The sequence below is a fragment of the Gopherus evgoodei genome, chromosome 4 (assembly GCF_007399415.2).
Source record: "Gopherus evgoodei ecotype Sinaloan lineage chromosome 4, rGopEvg1_v1.p, whole genome shotgun sequence".
NCBI classification, from domain to species: domain Eukaryota; kingdom Metazoa; phylum Chordata; order Testudines; family Testudinidae; genus Gopherus; species Gopherus evgoodei.
In genome coordinates, this window is record NC_044325.1 from 85,184,121 (window position 1) to 85,203,053 (window position 18,933).

The following is an 18,933-nucleotide window of genomic DNA, read 5'->3' on the forward strand; positions in this document are numbered from 1 at the left end:
GGGATCATTTCCCTGAAATGCAGCCAGTTCTGGTGTGAAGATGTCCCTCTTCTAGCCCCCTAGAAAAGACAAGGGATGCCTTTACAGGAAGAGGCAAAGGCATGCACAGGTGCATAGCAATGAACAGGTTACTTTTTTGTCCCTTTGAATTTCAAGGGATTAAGAAACAGAGACTCCAACTCTTTAAAGTTTCATCTTTCACTTAATCGTTTAATCCCTCCAAATTTGGCACTATCTCACCCATTTGTTCATACTTTATGTTAAAGTTTCTGATCCGACAATCGCACTGACCTATGTAAAGCTGTGGCTAGGTGAGCAGTGATGAGCCGTGGGGTTCTGTTACAGCTTTTCAGGTTGCTTCCCACAGCCTCAGATGAACATTCAGGTGGAAAACAAATGTGGATGAACAACATGTGTATTTGGCCACATTCATACCTGCTGGTTTTGGCTCTTGGAGACAGGCATTGAGACTAAATGCTCATGAGCTAATAGTTGATATAATTCCAGTTAATGGTTATTGGGGAACTTATTCAAAGTCTAAATGCTTGAGCAAACTTTGGTAGATCCCTGTGGTTTGGGTGACCCTTCTATTGTGTGATCCGTGGGAGGGAAGCTTGTTGGTGCAGGCAAACAATGTTAACATTCCCAGTGTGGTTTTAAACGGTCAGCTCCCATGCTTCGGAGACACATTTTTCAGGAGCTGCGCTTTCTGCTTCTCACTGAGGGCATCAGAAAGAAAACTGCCCTGCTCAGACAGCACTGGTGCTGAGACAGAGCTCCAACGAACCACAGAACAAATAGGCCAAATTCCATCTCACACCCATGTAAATCCAGAGTGACTCCACTGACTTAAATGGAGTTACTCCAGATTTACAAAGAGTAAAAGAGAGCAGAACTTGTGCTCTTTGGGGTAGGGTCTCTGCTCCCCCTGTGTCACTCAGACAGTGCAAAGGGAGCAAAGGCTGGGCCCAAATCCCCTGCCAGGCAATTCCCTGGTATGAGAGAATCCCCAGGGGGCACAGAGCTGGCTACTATATCACCCTCCCTGCAGCCACCAGCACAGGGGCATGGCCAGAGTGCATTTCATTCTGAGAATCCCCAGTTGGTGAATGGGTCCTTTACCTGCTGGTACATGTTTAGATCAGTTACGGGATGGCTGTATCTGCACGCAGGGCTGGACCTAGGCAGATCATCACAAAGCTAGAAATTGCTCCCTGTCATACCCTCCACCTCTTTTCCAGGCAATGGCAACTGAACACAACAGAGAATATGGCCCATTGTGTCTGATCATGGCTTAAAACAAAAGACAAGCATACCATTTCTTTCCAGAACTCTTGATATTGCAGCTGGAAACCCTTACTTCTCTTTCTCTTGTTTGTTCCTCTTTATGGCTTTCTTCTCCCCTGTTATAGTCAGCTATAGGAGATCTTTCTTGATAGCGAACAAAGGAAGGAGACTTACTGTGATCCAAATGGTTCTGTTTAACTCTGTGTTCTGAATATTAGAGCAGTGCAATAGTGGTAACTGGTGTTTGAACTGCATGAGTTATAATCACTGCAAATTCTCATGCTCTGTAACTGTCTATTGACTTAAGACTGAATTTAAATGAGATTCTTTATCAGGATTGCTAATAACCAGCAACCACTCTATCTTCAGTTATTAGCAACACTTTCTTGAGAATCAGTCTTGTCCCATTGACTTTAATGTTAACAGAATTTTGATATAAGCAACTCTCATGCCACTAATTAACAACTTTCTTAGATGGGAGGTTCCACTTGTAATGAAATTGCTGTATCAGAGTCTGAGGCAGGACACGAATGTGCATGCACATCACAGCAGCATTCATAACATGCTGAGCACTTCTGCTGTGTCATGGCTTCCAAACGCACGGCCCTTTCTCTTGCCAATAAATTTCAAGTCCTGGAAGCTCTACATGAGTCCAGTACTAAGCAATTGCAAGTAGCTGAGAAGTTTGGTTTTGCAACCTGTTGGTTTGCACATTCTAAAAAATAGTGATGGCAATTTGGAGGACTATGAAAGTTGCACAAACCTAGGCCACCAGTGTCAACACGATGGCAAGGAGGCATCTGTTTGGAGAAGCCGTGTTGGACAAGTTGTGTTTTTAAAACTGTGTGTTGTGTGCTTTGCATGACATACTCAGAGCCTTGATTGTCAGTATAACAATTTTGGTTTTGCTTTTGGTTTATTTGTTATAAGGACAAGTGCAGTACATGCACTAGAAAATGGTCTTTCACTTATCTGTAACTTCTGGAAAATGGCAACCAAGAAGTGACTAATAACCAGCATCTATTGAATATAGAAAACAAAGAGGAAATTGGGTTAATTTTTTTATTGCCATCTTAAGAAGGTGTCATGTCTTTTAAGAGATGTCTTCAGAGTGAAGTTGACCTATTGAGATGAGCCCATAAAAGAAAATATTTCTCTCCACAAGGCATAATCAAGCTGTGGAATTCACTGCTATGGGAGGTTATCACTAGGACAAGTGTGGCAGCAAGTTTTAAAGACGGCACTCACATAAATAACCTTTTGCAGTTATGCAAACTAAGATAATGATACGGGTACGCATCTCACACTTCATGGCATCAGCTGATTGCCTGCAGGGGTCAAGAAGGAATTTTTCCTCTGTGAGCTGCATTTCATAATTGGCCAGGTGCGTTCTGGGGGGTTTCCCTTCCTCGGAAGCCTCAGGGATACTCTATTAGGTTTACATCTGGTCTGATGCTAGAGTGGTTCCTGTGGAAAAATATAGAGAAGAGCTTTGTACTGCATTAACCCATCTGTTTTCGCACAGAAGATAGTATAGAAACACACTTCATCATTTGTCTGGGAAGCCAGTGAAAGATATTGTGATATTTTACAATCATAAGCTACCGACCATCCAAAGGTCTCAACGAGTTTCTCAGACATTAACAGCCGCTCCAGACCCTTTGAAGCAGGGAAGTATTATTGACTCCGCTGTACAAAGGAGTCAAAGGAAAAGTTTGGTTAAGTGACCCAAGATCACACTGGACTCTGGTGGAGCCAAGAATAGAACCCAGACTTTGATTAGTCATTGTCCACACATGGATTAACTATCTCAAAAGACTGCCTAACACTTTATTTTCAGCTGTTGGAGGGAAGGCTGGGAGGAGAGGGTATCAGAGTAGGCTAGTCAATAGTTACAACAGAAGACAAGGAACCACAGAACTCCCAAATTGTATTGCTGGTCTCTCCCTTGCCACTGACTTGCTGGGTACCCTTAGGCAAGTCAACAGACCTCTCTGTGACTCTCTTTCCCCAGCTGTAAAACTGGGAAATAATAATACTTATCCACTTTAGTTCATTAGCCAGCAGGAAGATGTTAGAGAAGTGCAATCATTTTACTGCTTGGGATTACCTGCAACTGAAATTAGGCTGCTTCAGATTGATATATCTAAACTATTGTTAAAAACAACGAGGAGTTCAGAAACTGAATATTGTGTAAGGTCTTGTCTACATGGAATGTTAGTGAGCAGCAAGCCAGGGTGTGACTCTACAGTGCACTAGCTTCAGCAACCTCCCATGTGGACTCTGCTATAGCACACTGAAAGTTCATAGTGTGCTTTGATATACTACCATTTGAAATTGTGTATCTGTTTGTGTATTCCAAGTTTTAGCACACACAGAGCTGCAAATGAGTTGAAATTCATTGGATTTGATTCTGTACTGTGCCCGATCTCAGTTCTGGTGCAATAGAAATAGTAGGATGTCAGGGAGCCAACCACAGCTCCGTGATGCTTAACCACACAGTCTGGTGCAAAGTAAAGGTGTATGGCGGTAAGCTTAATTTATGCTACTTATATAAGGGTTCTGTAGGGACTTGACATCACTGGAAATTCAACCATAACAGAGCCTTTCTCACCCATCCCCTGCCCATGTCTGTCCCTCCCATTATGCCAGAGGCAGGATGGTTCCAGGAAACTCGCCAGTGGGAATCTTCTGTTTTAGGATCACTTTGTACCAAGTAAGCCTGAGCAGCGCAAAGTAAACTTGGGAGAATCCAATCCCACTGACCCCTATAAAACAGCATGGCCAGAGGGCAGCAGGAGAGGGTTAGAAGGGAGCCTTATTCCCTGTAAGGGGAAGAAAGTTTGCTATAGATTAATTAGAGCACCTGAAGCCAATTAGAGCACCTGAAGCAATTAGAGTACCTGAAGCCAGTCAAATGATAAAAACCCTTGCTTCAATCAGACAGTGTGGAAGTTGGAGCAGAGAGGAATTGGTGTTGGAGCAGAGAACAGTTTGAAGGGAAGCAGAGGACAGTTTGGAGAGGTGCTGTGGTGACCTAAGAAGTCCAAGACCCTAGGTAAAGGGGCACCTGGCTTGTACAGAGGGAGGGCAGGAAGCCCCCCCCACAAGCTGAAGGGCAGGAGAGAGAAGTAGCCCAGGGGAAGGAAGAGTCAGTTCAAGTGGTTTATCACTATCCTCAGGGCCCCTGGGCTGAGACCTGGAGTAGAGGGGGGCCCAGGTCCCTCCCTCTCCACTCCCTTCCTCTAGGACACTAGTGGGGCAGTTAACATTCCACTGCATGGGCAAGAATTGGTGCCCTGAACCCCCCCCCCAAAGAAAAGAAAGCGTGAGACCCATCAAAATAGTGCCGACAATTTGCCACACGTGGTGTCAGCCGTGGGATTTGCATGCTGGGGACTTAAACCAGGGTTAGACAAAACCCTCCCGTCCTTAAGATGGACGACGTAGTCAAGGCCCTAATACAAGCCACCGCGGCCCAGCAGGAGGCTACCCAGGTCCAAGCAACTGCCCAACAGAAGGCAACTCGGATGCAGCAGGAGACTAATCATCTGTCGATGAGTCAGGCTGCCCATGACCAAGCCCTGCTGAAAGACCCGGTGAACCAGATGAAGGCCCTTATGGAACTGAACCGCAACTGTGAAGGGAACCGAACCATATGGGCCATCCATTGCCTACAGAAAATGACATGGGAGGATGATGTGGAGGCATACCTCCTGGCTTTTGAAAAAGCAGCCCTGCGGGAGGCCTAGCCCCAAGATCAGTGGTCTAGTATCCTAGCCCCATTCCTGTGTGTGGAGGCCCAGAAGGTCTTCTACGATATGGCTGCAGAGACCGCAGCAGATTACCCCCAGCTGAAGGCAGAGATCCTGGCCAGATCTGGAGTAACAACGGCATTGCAAGCCCAGAGATTCCATGACAGGCAGTATACGGAGGACAAGACACCCCGATCACAATTGTTTGACCTGATTCACCTGACCCAGAAATGGCTGCACCCTGAGGCCCTCAGCTCTGAGAAGATGATGGAGCTTCTGGTACTGGACTGGTGTATGAGGGGGCTACCACCAGGCCTCCGGACTTGGGTTGGCCAGAATGACCCCTCCACCTATGATGAATTGGTCTTCCTCATGGAAAGACAGCTGGCAGCCCATGAACTGTTCCACATCCCAGGCGGGGAGACATGGCAAACGAGGAAGCCAAGCCCAAGCCCAAACCCATGGCCCTGGACTGTTGAGAACTACAGGAGACCTGTAACAGGGAGGAAAGACACTGAGGAATGGCCTGAGGCCAAGAAGGGACCTGAAGGTTTGGGAGGAGAGGTTGGGGGCCGGCCAAATAGCCCCAGGCAGAGGGTGACAACCGGAATAAGGGGGCGGTGTTATGAGTATGGGGAATTGGGGCATATTGCAGCCCAATGCCCCAACAGGGAAGAACTTATGTAGTGTAATCTGGGGGATTACGGGGAGAAATGTGGCCTAATCGGCCTGGTAGGGGTCACAATGACCTCACATGGGTATACAAGATCAGTAAACATGAATGGTATTAAGATCACAGCATTAACAGATTCTGAGAGTGCTGTCACATTGGTCTCGGAGAAGTTGGCAAGGCGAGACCAACAGCCCAGGCCAAAAACACAGGGGTAACGTGCATTCATGGCACCATGAATTTCTACCTCACAATATCAGTACCGATTGAGATCCAGGGGAATACTACCAGGGTGACTACAGAGGTGGTCCCCAAGCTCCCCTCTCCTGTCTTAATTGGTAGGGACTTCCCTGGGTTTGGAAGCTTACTTACCCCAATAGAGCCAGGGGAGGGTAGCAACCCCCAGGCTGAGATGGAGGCACTTACAGATAACCTCACCCCAATGTTTGCCAAATTTGCTCCAGAGTTATTTTCATCCCCTGGGAAACCCCGAAAGTCTAGTCGGGAAAGGAGGGCAGATAAAAGATTAGGGACTAGGATTCTAGCTGAGAACCAAAAAACTTCCCTTGTGGGTAGGCGAAGCCGTTCAGGAGGCCAGGAGATAATTCTAGCCAGAGACGACTCGGAGGCAGTACCTAGCCCAAGTAGGAGCAACCCAGGGGGAACAGTAGAATTAGGCCCCCTAGAAGTAGGTCAGATCTGTACCGCACGTGAGAATTTTGGGCAGGACCAGGCCAATGATCCACTATATGAGAATGTGAGGGAGGAGGTAGTGGAAGTAAATGGCGTACCTGTGGAAGGCAAGATCAAAGGCCCAAGGCCATATTATGTGCTCAAACGCTATCTCTTGTACAGGATAGATCAAATACAAGGGGAAGAAGTAGAGCAACTCTTAGTCCCACAGAAACACATAAGGGCAGTACTAGAGTTAGCTCACAGTCATCTATTTAGGGGACATCTAGGAGTAGACAAGACACTGGATAGAGTTCTAACAAGTTTTATTGGCCAGGGATACACACAGAAGTCCAGCGCTATTGTGCCTCCAGCCCAGAATGCCAGTTGCATAGCCCTCAACCTTACTTGCGGGCCCCATTAGTACCTTTGCCTATTATTGAAGTACCTTTTGAGAGGATAGCCATGGACATAGTGGGCCCACTGGAAAGATCGGCACGGGGCCACCGAAACGTACTCGTCATCCTTGAGTATGCCACGCAATATCCAGAAGCCATTCCTTTAAGAAACCCAGCATCCAAGGCAATAGCAAAAGAACTACTGCAGGTTTTTGCCAGAGTGGGCATCCCTAAGGAGATCCTGACAGACCAAGGAACCCCTTTCATGTCAAAATTAATGAAGGACTTATGCCCTACTCCGCATCCAGGCCAAACAGACCTCAGTCTACCAGCCACAAACAGATGAACTGGTGGAGCGGTTTAATCGTACCCTTAAAAGTATGATCCGGAAGGTGGTAGCCCAGGATGGAAAAGACTGGGATACCCTTCTACCATATCTAATGTTTGCTATACGGGAAGTCCCCCAGGCATCCACTGGTTTCTCTCCCTTTGAACTACTATACGGACGCCACCCACACGGGATATTAGATATCGCCAAGGAAGATTGGGAAGAACAACCCAACCCAGAAAAGAATGTCATTGAGCACATGACACAGATGAGAGAGAGAGAATAACTCGAGTAACTCCTATAGTATGAGAACATTTGGAAAAAGCACAAAAGGCCCAGAGGACATATTACAACCGTCGGTCGAAAGTACGGAGATTTCAGCCGAGGGAACGGGTGATGGTGCTAGTGCGAACTGCAGAAAGCAAACTCCTAACCAGCTGGTATGGATCGTATGAGACAGTGGAAGCCACTGGGGAGGTGGATTATAAGGTCAGACAACCAGACCGCCGAAAGCCAGAGCAAATCTACCACATCAACTTACTGAAGCCCTGGCGTGACTGAGAGACATGCCTGATCATTCGAGAAGCTCCACTCCAGACAGACGACCCACAGGGGCAGGTAAAGATATCTCCTGAATTAACCCCAGAACAACGAACAGAGGTCATTGATATGATCCAACAGAACCAGGAGGTGTTCTGTACACAACCGGGCCGTACGACACTGGTCCAACATCATATTGTCACCAGCCCCAGAGTAAGGGTGACGATAAGACTGTACCGAATAATGGAAGCTAAAAGGGAAGAAATTAGGACGGAAGTAAAGAAGATGCTGGAACTCGGGGTTATTGAAGAATCCCACAGTCAGTGGTCCAGCCCTATCATCCTAGTCACCAAGCCTGATGGCACCCTGAGGTTTTGCAATGACTTCCGGAAATTGAATGAAGTATCCCAATTCGATGCCTATCCGATACCATGCGTTGACGAACCAGTTGATCATTTAGGCAAGGCCCAATACCTAACCACTGTGGATCTGACCAAAGGATATTGGCAAATTCCCCTGGCCGAGAATGCCAAGGAAAAGACTGCCTTCTCTACACCTGATGGCCTGTTTCAATACACTGTCCTCCCTTTTGGACTCCATGGGACCACTGAAACATTCCAACAACTTATGGATAAGTTACTGCAACCCCATGCCAAATATACCGCCGCCTATCTGGACGACATAGTCATCCATAGTCCTGACTGGGAGACACACCTAGGAAAAGTAGAAGCAGCGCTTGATGCCCTGCAGAAGGCCGGCCTCGCTGCTAACCCTCTCAAGTGCGTGATAGGACTGGCTGAGGCCAGGTACCTCGCGTATGTAGTAGGGAGAGGTTTGGTGAAACCCCAATGGAACAAAGTGGAGGCAATACAAGGTTGTCCTCTACCAGTCCGCAAAAAGCAGGTCAGAGCATTTCTAGGGATAGTAGGATACTATAGGAGATTCATCCCTCATTTTGCCACGAGAGCAGGGCCATTGACAGATCTGATAAAAGCTCAGGGCCCCGAGATAGTAAAGTGGACTGATACGACAGAAGAAGCATTTGCAGATTTAAGGACAGCTCTATGCTGCCATCCAGTACTCATAGCCTCAGACTTCAAGAAGGCATTCATCCTACAAACAGATGCCTCGGAGGTAGGGCTAGGAGCCGTCCTTTCCCAGATGGTCGGGAAGGAAGAACACCCAATCTTGTACCTCAGCCGGAAACTCCTCCCCAGGGAACAGAAGTATTCTGTCTTTGAAAAGGAATGCCTGGCAGTAAAATGGGCTATGGAGACTCTCCGCTACTATCTACTGGGGCGACAGTTGACCCTCATGACAGACCAGGCCCCCTCCAGTGGATTCACAGAAACAAGGAGAAGAATGCACAAGTGACTAGGTGGTTCCTCTCCCTGCAGTCCTTCCATTTCCGGGTAAAGCATAGGGCTGGAAGCCAACATGGCAACGCTGATGGCCTATCGTGACAATACTGCCTCTTGTCCCAAGTAGCCCAACCCCATGGTGTTGAGCGGGGCGGGGGGGAGGGATATGTGATACAGCATGGACAGAGGGCAGCTGGAAAGGGTTAGAAGGGAGCCTTATTCCCTGTAAGGGGAAGAAAGTTTGCTATAGATTAATTAGAGCACCGGAAGCCAATTAGAGCACCGGAAGCCAATTAGAGCACCTGAAGCAATTAGAGTACCTGAAGCCAGTCACATGATAAAAACCCCTGCTTCAATCAGACAGTGTGGGAGTTGGAGCAGATAGGAATTGATGTTGGAGCAGAGAACAGTTTGAAGGGAAGCAAAGGACAGTTTGGAGAAGTGCTGCAGTGACCTAAGAAGTCCAAGACCCTAGGTAAAGGGGCACCTGGCTTGTACAGAGGGAGAGCAGGAAGCCCCCCCCCCCACCAAGCTGAAGGGCAGGAGAGGAAGTAGCCCAGGGGAAGGAAGTGTCAGTTCAAGTGGTTTATCACTATCCTCAGGGCCCCTGGACTAGGACCTGGAGTAGAGGGGGGGCCCAGGTCCCTCCCTCTCCACTCCCCTCGTCTAGGACGCTAGTGGGGCAGTTAACATTCCACTGCACGGGCAAGAATTGGTGCCCTGAACGCCCCCCCCAAAGAAAAGAAAGCGCAAGACCCATCAAAATAGTGCCAGCAATTTGTCACACCCCAGTTTACAAGTCGTCAATGCAATTAGAATCAAGTCCTAGGTGTGTACTTGATTTCACATCCAAATGCCATGTGTGCATAGAGATTTGATCTCTTGCATGTTCAAAAAAAGTTGGGATGCAAAACTACAGCTCAAATTTTGGAGACCCCTTTGAGGCCCCTTTGGAAACCTGATTCATAGCATACAGATCTGTAGATCCCTAGAGATGCTTTTCTAAAGTGGTGAAAGTGCCTGCCATTTGCCTCTTGGGAGAGACCCTCAGCACAGGAAATGCACTGCACAGAAATATGCAAATACAGAATGATCATCACAGTGATAATCAAGAACAACAGCAAGTGATGTCATTGTGTCAGTAGTTCTCTGGCATCACCTCATTTAAAAAGAGGGTCATCCTTGAGCCATAGGATGCTAAGGAAATGATATGTCAGCTTCCAAAGGACAGCTTGTAAGAATTCTATACATGTTGACAGCCTTGTTAAACACATTATTAATTTTGTTATTGCTCCTGGGCTGTCTCTATTCAGTAGTCTAGTCCCTATTTGGGATCTGATGACTAAGAAAAGAATATGCAGGACTTGTATGTTTTCGGGACAGTATTCAAAACTCCTGAGAGTTAATGGAAGTTTGTTGCTTGGGTTTGTTTTTAACCTGTACACCTGACTTGCCAATTGCTGAAGGCAAATGAATTGAATCATTGGCAGGATTATTAATCAGTTGATTGTTAAGGGGAGGATGCTGAGGTCTATTGCTGTTTTAAAAATCCACTGCGTCTGCTTCTCCACAGCAATACACCTTCTGAAGCTATAGGGTTGCTCTCATTAGCTCCTGCGGATAAACAGCTCCTAAAGAGCCACTCTATCAATGCCCTCTAGGCCCCTGCCATTCCCAACCAGCTAAGGATTGGTTCAAAGGAACTTTGAGAAGGGCCCAGGATCCATCCCTGCATCTGCACTGTATTTCCACTCCTCCTGTCCCTAGAACAAATTCATCCAAAGTGATCTAAAATGTCTGAGCACTCCATCTGTGCTACCCCAAGTGCACCAACAGTAATAGCTGAGAGTATTTAACCATGTAGATTTTGTGACCATTGCTGTTTATTCTGACTATAGAAAAATAGTTCCTAAAAAATGGGTGGTGGTTGTGTTCTTGTGAGAGAGAGAGAGTGTGTGTGTGTGTGCATGTGGACGCTTGGTGTGAGTGTGGTGGAGTGTGTGTCTTATGCATCTTCTTAAATTATTGTTTTTTGAATTCAGTATTTCATAGTTCAGACGGTTTTCCTGTAAATGATAAGGATTGAATTAGCTCAACACCAAATTTGGTTACATTTAGTGTTTATATAAAAGAAAACTCCCTGCTAGATGTCCCCAAAATCCTCAGGCCAGCTGTCTGCAAAGTGGGAAGATTTTGGTGCACAGGAGAGAAGAGGATATGGGAGGAAATGTTTCCCATCAACTAAGTGATATGACCACTGTGATATGATATTTCAAAGTGATATGAAAAAGCTCACCCAATGTGTAGGTTAATTACAAGTCCATACTGAACTAATATTTCTTATCCAGAGCTTGCCTTTACTGATTCACTGACAGTCATGTTACATAATCCGACTGCTGCACTATCATTTGAAATGGGCATAGGGATGCTGATCCTTCCTTTTACTGGAACTAGTTCCATGCAGATACTTGCCTATGAAAAAGATACTAAAGTTAGTCTTGCGTAACTAATCTAAGGAAAAGGGAAAACATGAGGCAGGTTAGGAAGCCCTCAGTCAAATACAGCTTCGGGCCCATTTGCTTGGTGATTGTTTAGTGTTCTGACTGCAAAACACCAGTTGTTTCTACTGCAAATAATGTAGGACTCATTGGGATCAGTTACTTTGTGAGACTTGGCCCAAGGGAGAGACAAGAACTTTCAGATCTCCCTGGTGTACACGAAGTGTGCCCAATTGCACCATTCACTGTGATGGTGCAGCCCTCTTGTACCTTTTTCTGTCCACATCTGCCAACCAGTAAGTCATGAGAGAAATAGTTACTCTTGGTTTTGTGCTGCTCTAGCTGACAGACAAACCTCATCTCGTATTTACAGTATCCATTATCACGATTGCTTCACCACCACATTTTCCAGCCTATATAATGTACCTCACTACTTCTTTGGAGCCACTCAGATGATCACAAGAGATAAAAAATAATAATGGGTCATAAACCGAGAGAATATCAAATGAACCTGGTTTAACAGATTGTGGACGAAGTTAGTTTTGGTCAGTTGAAATCCGAGCTGAATTTGAATCAGAAATAACCCAGTGCAGGAATCGTTGGTATCCATTCATACTCACCTGTATCACATGCCACTTCTTCCTAGAGCACAAAGCTTTATGGGTGGTGGGTTCTTTAAAAAAGGAAGATGGTGCTATGGGTTAATACATTAAAAGATTCTTTCCTCTAGTTTTGAGATTCCAATCAGTCTTGTGTCACAATCAACATGAGCTAAACCTCAAGGTCCCAATTCAAAGCCTTGTCTATACTGATTTCTACCAACTAAGGATCTGGCTTTCAGCTTCTTACTCAGTTCTTTCTCTGGCAAAGATCCTGTTATAGAAAGATTTCTCAGCGCATGTCAGGGGGTGTTTCTGCATGAGTAAACACAGACTAAACCCTGAAGAAAAACATCGGGATTTGGCCATATGACTGAAGAGAGTTTGATTTAGTTTATCCACAGAGGTCTGAGCACTACGGTCCAGGCAGGAATGTGCATGATGAAGTTCACACCGCACCTATCACTGCTGCATGTGTGTGCCTACTAACAGCAAATGGAGTCTGTTCCTGACCTCTGAGGTGCAGAAATATTTCTATAAAACTGCCTTTTAAGCTAGAGGTTTCATCCGTCTTTTTTGTGAACACAGATTTCTTAAACAAATTTGAGTTCTGAGACAGGACTCTAGCTCTGTTTCTGTGATCTGTCTTTCTGGTCTGCATCAGTCACATTCTGTTACATGGCCTGTCAAATCCAAGTTAAGTACAACCGTCATCATTCGTTATTCATACAATTTGAGGTTTGCAAAGGCTAATAACAATTTCTTGTTGAAGTGGTCTCTTCCCAAAATCCTTATGCTGCCTCATCAGTTCAAAATTCGTGATGCAGGCAAGCAACATGCTGAATTAGGGAGGTGACTGACTACTGCTCAAACCAATTTGCAGTCATTTTGCAGAATTTTTAATGCATGTATTTGGAGCTAGTCTTAGGCACCTGTGTACCTTATAGGTTCCCATCGAGTGCCTATTTTCTGATGGTGTTTTCACTGTTGTATGCGTTTTGGTTTTTTCCATTAAAATGATCAAATGCTTCCCCAAAAAAAGAAACAAGTTTGCACCAGCTGTTCTGCTTTCTTTAATTATGAAAGAGAGCAGTAAAATGAAGGATAGAGGTAGAGAAAGAAAGAAACAGAGAATGGGGGTAGTGTGGTGAGTAAAGAAGTAGAGAGACAGAGAAGAAACCTAGGGAGAAAGAAATGGCAGGGGGCGAGGTGAGAAAGAGGGAGGGAGATTGTGATGGAGAACATACAGGATAAGGATAGAAAAAAAGAGGGACAGTCAAGACAGGAAGGATGGTACAGTGGTTAGAGCCCTGGCCTCGGACTTGGGACCCCATGGTTCAAATCCTGTCTCTGTTCTGCTAGACTTCCCATGCGAAAAATTACTTAGGCTGTGTCTGTAGTTGCAGGTGATTGCAGTTCAAAGAGACAGACTCACACTCACTCTGATCAAGTTAATGCACTGAAAATAATGTACTCCTAACAGGATGGGCTAGCCACCCTGAGTCCACACCAATTTGAGACTCCAGCCCTGCCCTCAGGGTGGCTAGCCTGTTGCATTCCAGCAGCTGTGCTCTATTTTCAGTGAGCTAGCACAAGTGCATCTCAGCAAGCTGAGAATTACTCTCAAAGCATAGATGAACCCTTAGTCTCTCTCTGCCTCTTTCCCCATCTGTGAAATGGGAATAATAGCACTTCCTTACCACACAGGGGTGTTGTGAGGATAAATACAATACAATTGTGAGGCACTCAAATATCACACTAATGCGGGCCAGATAAGTGCCTTAAATATAGGAAAGGAAAACAGCACAGAAGAAAAGCAAAAGCCTAACTGAAAGCAGTCTTGCAAGCTTGTACTGATATTTTCTAATATGGCATCTCTATTATTGGTGGTTTGCTAGCAGGGTAATCCATTCTCTACACTCCTTTCCTAACCTCTGTGGATGAATTTTGATCCACCCAAGATACAGTGTCATCCATCCAGATCTTTTTCTGCCAACTTTCCCTCCTGGTGGCCATAAACATCTGAACCTTTTAATATGTGTCATACAAATTGAATCTTTCTGTTCATAAGATCTGACTGATAACGTTCATTACACACAGTACTACTTTCATTTCTCACTGAATGACAACACCAACAATCCAACATTTTGGAGCCAGAAGAGGTTAATTCAAACCACATCCAAGGAAGGTAAAGAACAAGATTGGCATTTTCACTACTAGGAAGATGTCTCTCCTGGGGGAAGCAGGAGATTTGACATGACATATGTGCTTAAATCTTTATCTTTACCTTCTGCACACACACTGCCAAGAGAACAAGATTGGAGTTCTGAGGAATTAAAGCATATTGATCCAGCTTGGTCCAAGTTTTAACTAATTTAAATTACACTACAACTATCCTTTTATGTTGGCTCTGCTCCTCTTTGTCCAATTCATCCTCCATTGTCAATGTCTCTGTTCTCACTCCTAACAACAAAGCCTTTTATTTTGAAGGATCCCAAAACACTTTACAATCAATTATCCACTACGGAAATGCAGCCACTTTTGCAGCAGACCTCAGCAGCTATTTTTGTTGGGAGGCAGAATAGCTTAGTGGCTAGGGAATGGCTTGGAGTCAGGTGATCAGGGTTCTATTCACAACACTGTTGATGAATTGATAAAAGAACAGGAGTACCTGTGGCACCTTAGAGACTAACAAATTTATTTCAGCATAAGCTTTCATGAGCTACAGCTCACTTCTTCGGATGCATAGAATGGAACACACAGACAGGAGATATTTATACATTCAGAGAACATGAAAAGGTGGAAGTATGCATACCAACAGAAGAGTCTAATCAATTGAGATGAGCTATCATCAGCAGGAGGAAAAAAACTTTTGAAGTGATAATTAAGATGACCCATAGAAGGTGTGAGGAGAACTTAACATAGGGAAATAGATTCAATTATTCAAACACCACCCTATACTGGAAACCCACCACCCTATACTGGAAACCCACTGACCCTATACTTACCTACATGCCTCCAGCTTCCATCCAGGACACACCACACGATCCATTGTCTGCAGCCAAGCTCTAAGATACAACCATATTTGCTCCAATCCCTCAGACAGAGATAAACACCTACAAGATCTCTATCAAGCATTCTTAAAACTACAATACCCACCTGCTGAAGTGAAAAAACAGATTGACAGAGCCAGAAGAGTACCCAGAAGTCACCTACTACAGGACAGGCCCAACAAAGAAAATAACAGAACGGAGGGCCGTCCTTAGGCATAGGCAGAATAGGCAGCCGCCTAGGACCTCACTCTCCCTGGGGGCACCACTCTGCAGGCAGCCCAGACAGTGTAGAAGCAGGGCTGCTGGGTCCTAGAGAGAGCCGAATGCAGCACAGTCTGAGGAATGGGATTGGTTGCTGGGGTCTCTGGGAAGGGGAGAGGGTAGGGGTTGGGAAAGGAGTTCACCTGTGAGTGTGACTTTCCCCCTCGGCTTAGGTGAGGAGAGGCAGGCTCTGTGGCACCCCTCTCTCCCTCCTCCCTCCCCTCCATCAGGGCTGGGTTGAGTGAGGTGCTGGGGGGGAGGGGAGGCTGGCTGGCTGCCTGCTGAGGAGTGAAAGTGAAAGTAACTCACTTCCTCGGCAGGCAGCCAGAATTGGAATGTCACACAGGGCTGGGTTAGGATTAGCCAGATGTGTGAAAAATCAGGATAGGGGATTGGGGTAGGGTGAGCAGATATCCCTATTTTATAGGGACAGTCCCAATTTTGGGGTCTTTTTCTAATATAGGCTCCTTTTACCCCCCCAACCCTACCCATCCCTGTCCTGATTTTACACACTTTCTGTCTGGTCACTCTAGGTGGGGGTAATTGGTGCCTATATAAGACAAAGCCCCAAATATCGGGACTGGCCCTATAAAATCAGGACATCTGGATCTGGCCACCCTAGCTGGGGAGTGCCTCTGCCCCGGGCTGGCAGCTGCCAGCGATCCATCTCATCCGGGGGGACCTGCACAGGGCAAGATGAGCTGCTTTGGCTCCATGGGTGCCCCGTCCCTGAGATCAGATGCTGTGCTAACTTCACCGTGGTCTGTTGGGCTGGCGGCGGTGCCCACTGGCGTGTGATTGGACCTGAGGGTTTGCTGCTGCTGTTGCCACTCTGCACCCCAAGAGGTGGATTTTGGGGTCCTGCAGTTTTCCACCTATCTCCTCCTCTACTGCAGCTGTTGGACCAGCAGGCTAGGGGGTGAGCCAAGCATGAAAGCAGTACTGTGTTGTCATTTAGATTGTCATTTAACAACTTTGTTTGCCAAAAATTCTTGCTAACAATCCTGAATCCAATTTCAATATTCTTTTTAAAAAATCAATATCTTAGCCAAAAACAGAAAATTAAGTTGTTGACAATTATTAGTGACAGGTTTGGTTTGAGACAGGGAGTGGGTCAGTTTTCATCAGAGAAACAAAAAATGTTGACTGACTTTCCTATAGCCTGTTACTCCTGATAAGAGCCCTCCAACAACTGTAATATGCTCATCTCCTTACTAGTGTATAAAGCAGGGTTCGGCAACCTACGGCACACATGTCAAAGGTGGCAGATGAGTTGATTTTTGATGGTATGCAGCAGCAGGCTGAGCGGCTCAGCCCATCATTGCTCTGGGGTTCCGGCTGCTGCCCTATTGCCAGCTGGAATACCGGCCATCGGCCCCACTCAGCACCTGCTGCTGGCCTGGGGACCCCCAAGGAACCCCAGGCTGGCAGTGGGCTGAGCAGGCCAGCTGAACCACTTAACCTGCTGTCAGCCTGGGGTTCCATTCACTCAGCCGGCAGTGGGCTGAGTGGGCTGATGGCGGGCTGAGTGGGCTGGTGGCGGGCTGAGCAGGGCCAGTGGGGGGTTGAGTGGCTCAGTCTACTGCCAGTCTGGGGTGCCAGCAGCACTCAGCCTACTGCTACTCCGGGGTTCCGGCTGCCGGCCCCTTGCCAGTTCGGAGCTCAGCCGCCAGCCCCACTCTGCCTCCTGCCAGCCTGGGTGAGCAGAATCCCAGGCTGGTAGCGGGCTGAGGGGGGTTTGGCGGCCGGGATCCTGGCTGGCAGGAGTTGGTGGTCAGAACCCCAGACCGGCAGCGGGCTGAACAGGATCTGGGATCCTTGTCTAGGGTTCCAGCCACCAGCCCACTGCCGGTTTGGGGTTTCATTTACTCAGCTGGCAGTGGTCTGAGCAGGACCGGTGGCCAAGACCTCAGATAATAACAATAGTTTATTTATATAATATAGACATAGAGAGAAACCTTCTACAAACATTAAAATGTATTACTGGCATGAGAAACCTTAAATTACAGTGAACTTGGCACACCACTTCTGAAAGGTTGCCGACCCCTGGTATAGAGTGACCATATGTTGTACTAAGATTCTCCTGCTCTTTTTTTCCCTTGTGAGTCAGTATAACTTTTGCCAGCCCAGAAGTTGGGCAGCCAATGTTTTACGTTTTCACAATATTTTCTCCAACTTTCATAAAGTAAATACATAGTTAATATGAGTTTAAAAGGCCAGGGACACTTCTTTGTGAAGAATCTGTACAGCAGATCATGCCCATAGACGATCCAGAAAAGAAATTTGAGGTTGAATTTTTTAATGTTGTGATGGATAAAGCAGTATCTGCTGTTGATGAAAGGTTTAATACCTTGCAAGTACACCATGAACAGTTTGGATTTTTGTATGATATAACTAAATTCAACGAAATAGGAAAATAAGAGCAACTAATGACAAAGTGCAAGAATCTAGAGAGCCTCCTGAAGCACGGTGATAGTTTTGATTTAAATAGACTTGAACTGTACGAAGAATTGAGTACACTGTCATCAATGTTGCCACATGCAAAATCGGTGATGGACATTGTACAGTTTATTCATACCAGCAAACTTGTTGACATATATCCTAATGTGTACATTGCCACTTGTATTCTACTGACAATTCCTGTAACAGTAGCATCAGGAGAACGGAGTTTCTCAAAACTAAAGCTCATTAAAAACTATCTCCGCTCTACAATGAGTCAAGAACGCTTGACTGGTCTTGCGTTCTTGCGATCGAACAAGACACGACTTTGTCTTTGTCATACGATGACATTATTACTGATTTTGCAGCCAAAAAAGCCAGAAAGATTGCTTTTAATTAAAAACAAATCTTTGTTTCAATACCTCTTCATATAAATTTCCAATAAAATTTTGATAAATTAAAAATATATATATTATTTGCATCATTCTGTCATATCAGAATTTTTTCTATAGTGCTGCTTCTTTAGGGCTAGTCCATCAGCATTACAGTGTGCTTAATTAAGTTTAACTGGTTTTAATAATGTGAATGTGGCAAGTTTTCCAATACTATAAGCTTATGTTTGTGTTGCTAAGAGCAGATCAGGCACAGGGGCACCAGTTTAATAATCTCGCCTAGGGCACCATAAATCCTAAGGCCGGCCCTGACAGAACGCCACTAGCCATCACCTATGGCCCCCAACTAAAACCTCTCCAGCGCATCATCAAAGATCTACAACCTATCCTTAAAGATGATCCCTCACTCTCACAGATCTTGGGAGACAGACCAGTCCTCGCTTATAGACAGCCTCCCAGCCTGAAGCAAATACTCACAGCAACTGCACACCATACAACATAAACACTAATTCAGAAACCTATTCTTGCATCAAAGCCCAATGCCAGCTCTGTCCACATATCTATTCAAGTGACACCATCATAGGACCTAATTACATCAGCCACGCCATCAAGGGCTCATTCACCTGCACATCTACCAACGTGATATATGCCATCATGTGCCTGCAATGCCCCTCTGCCAT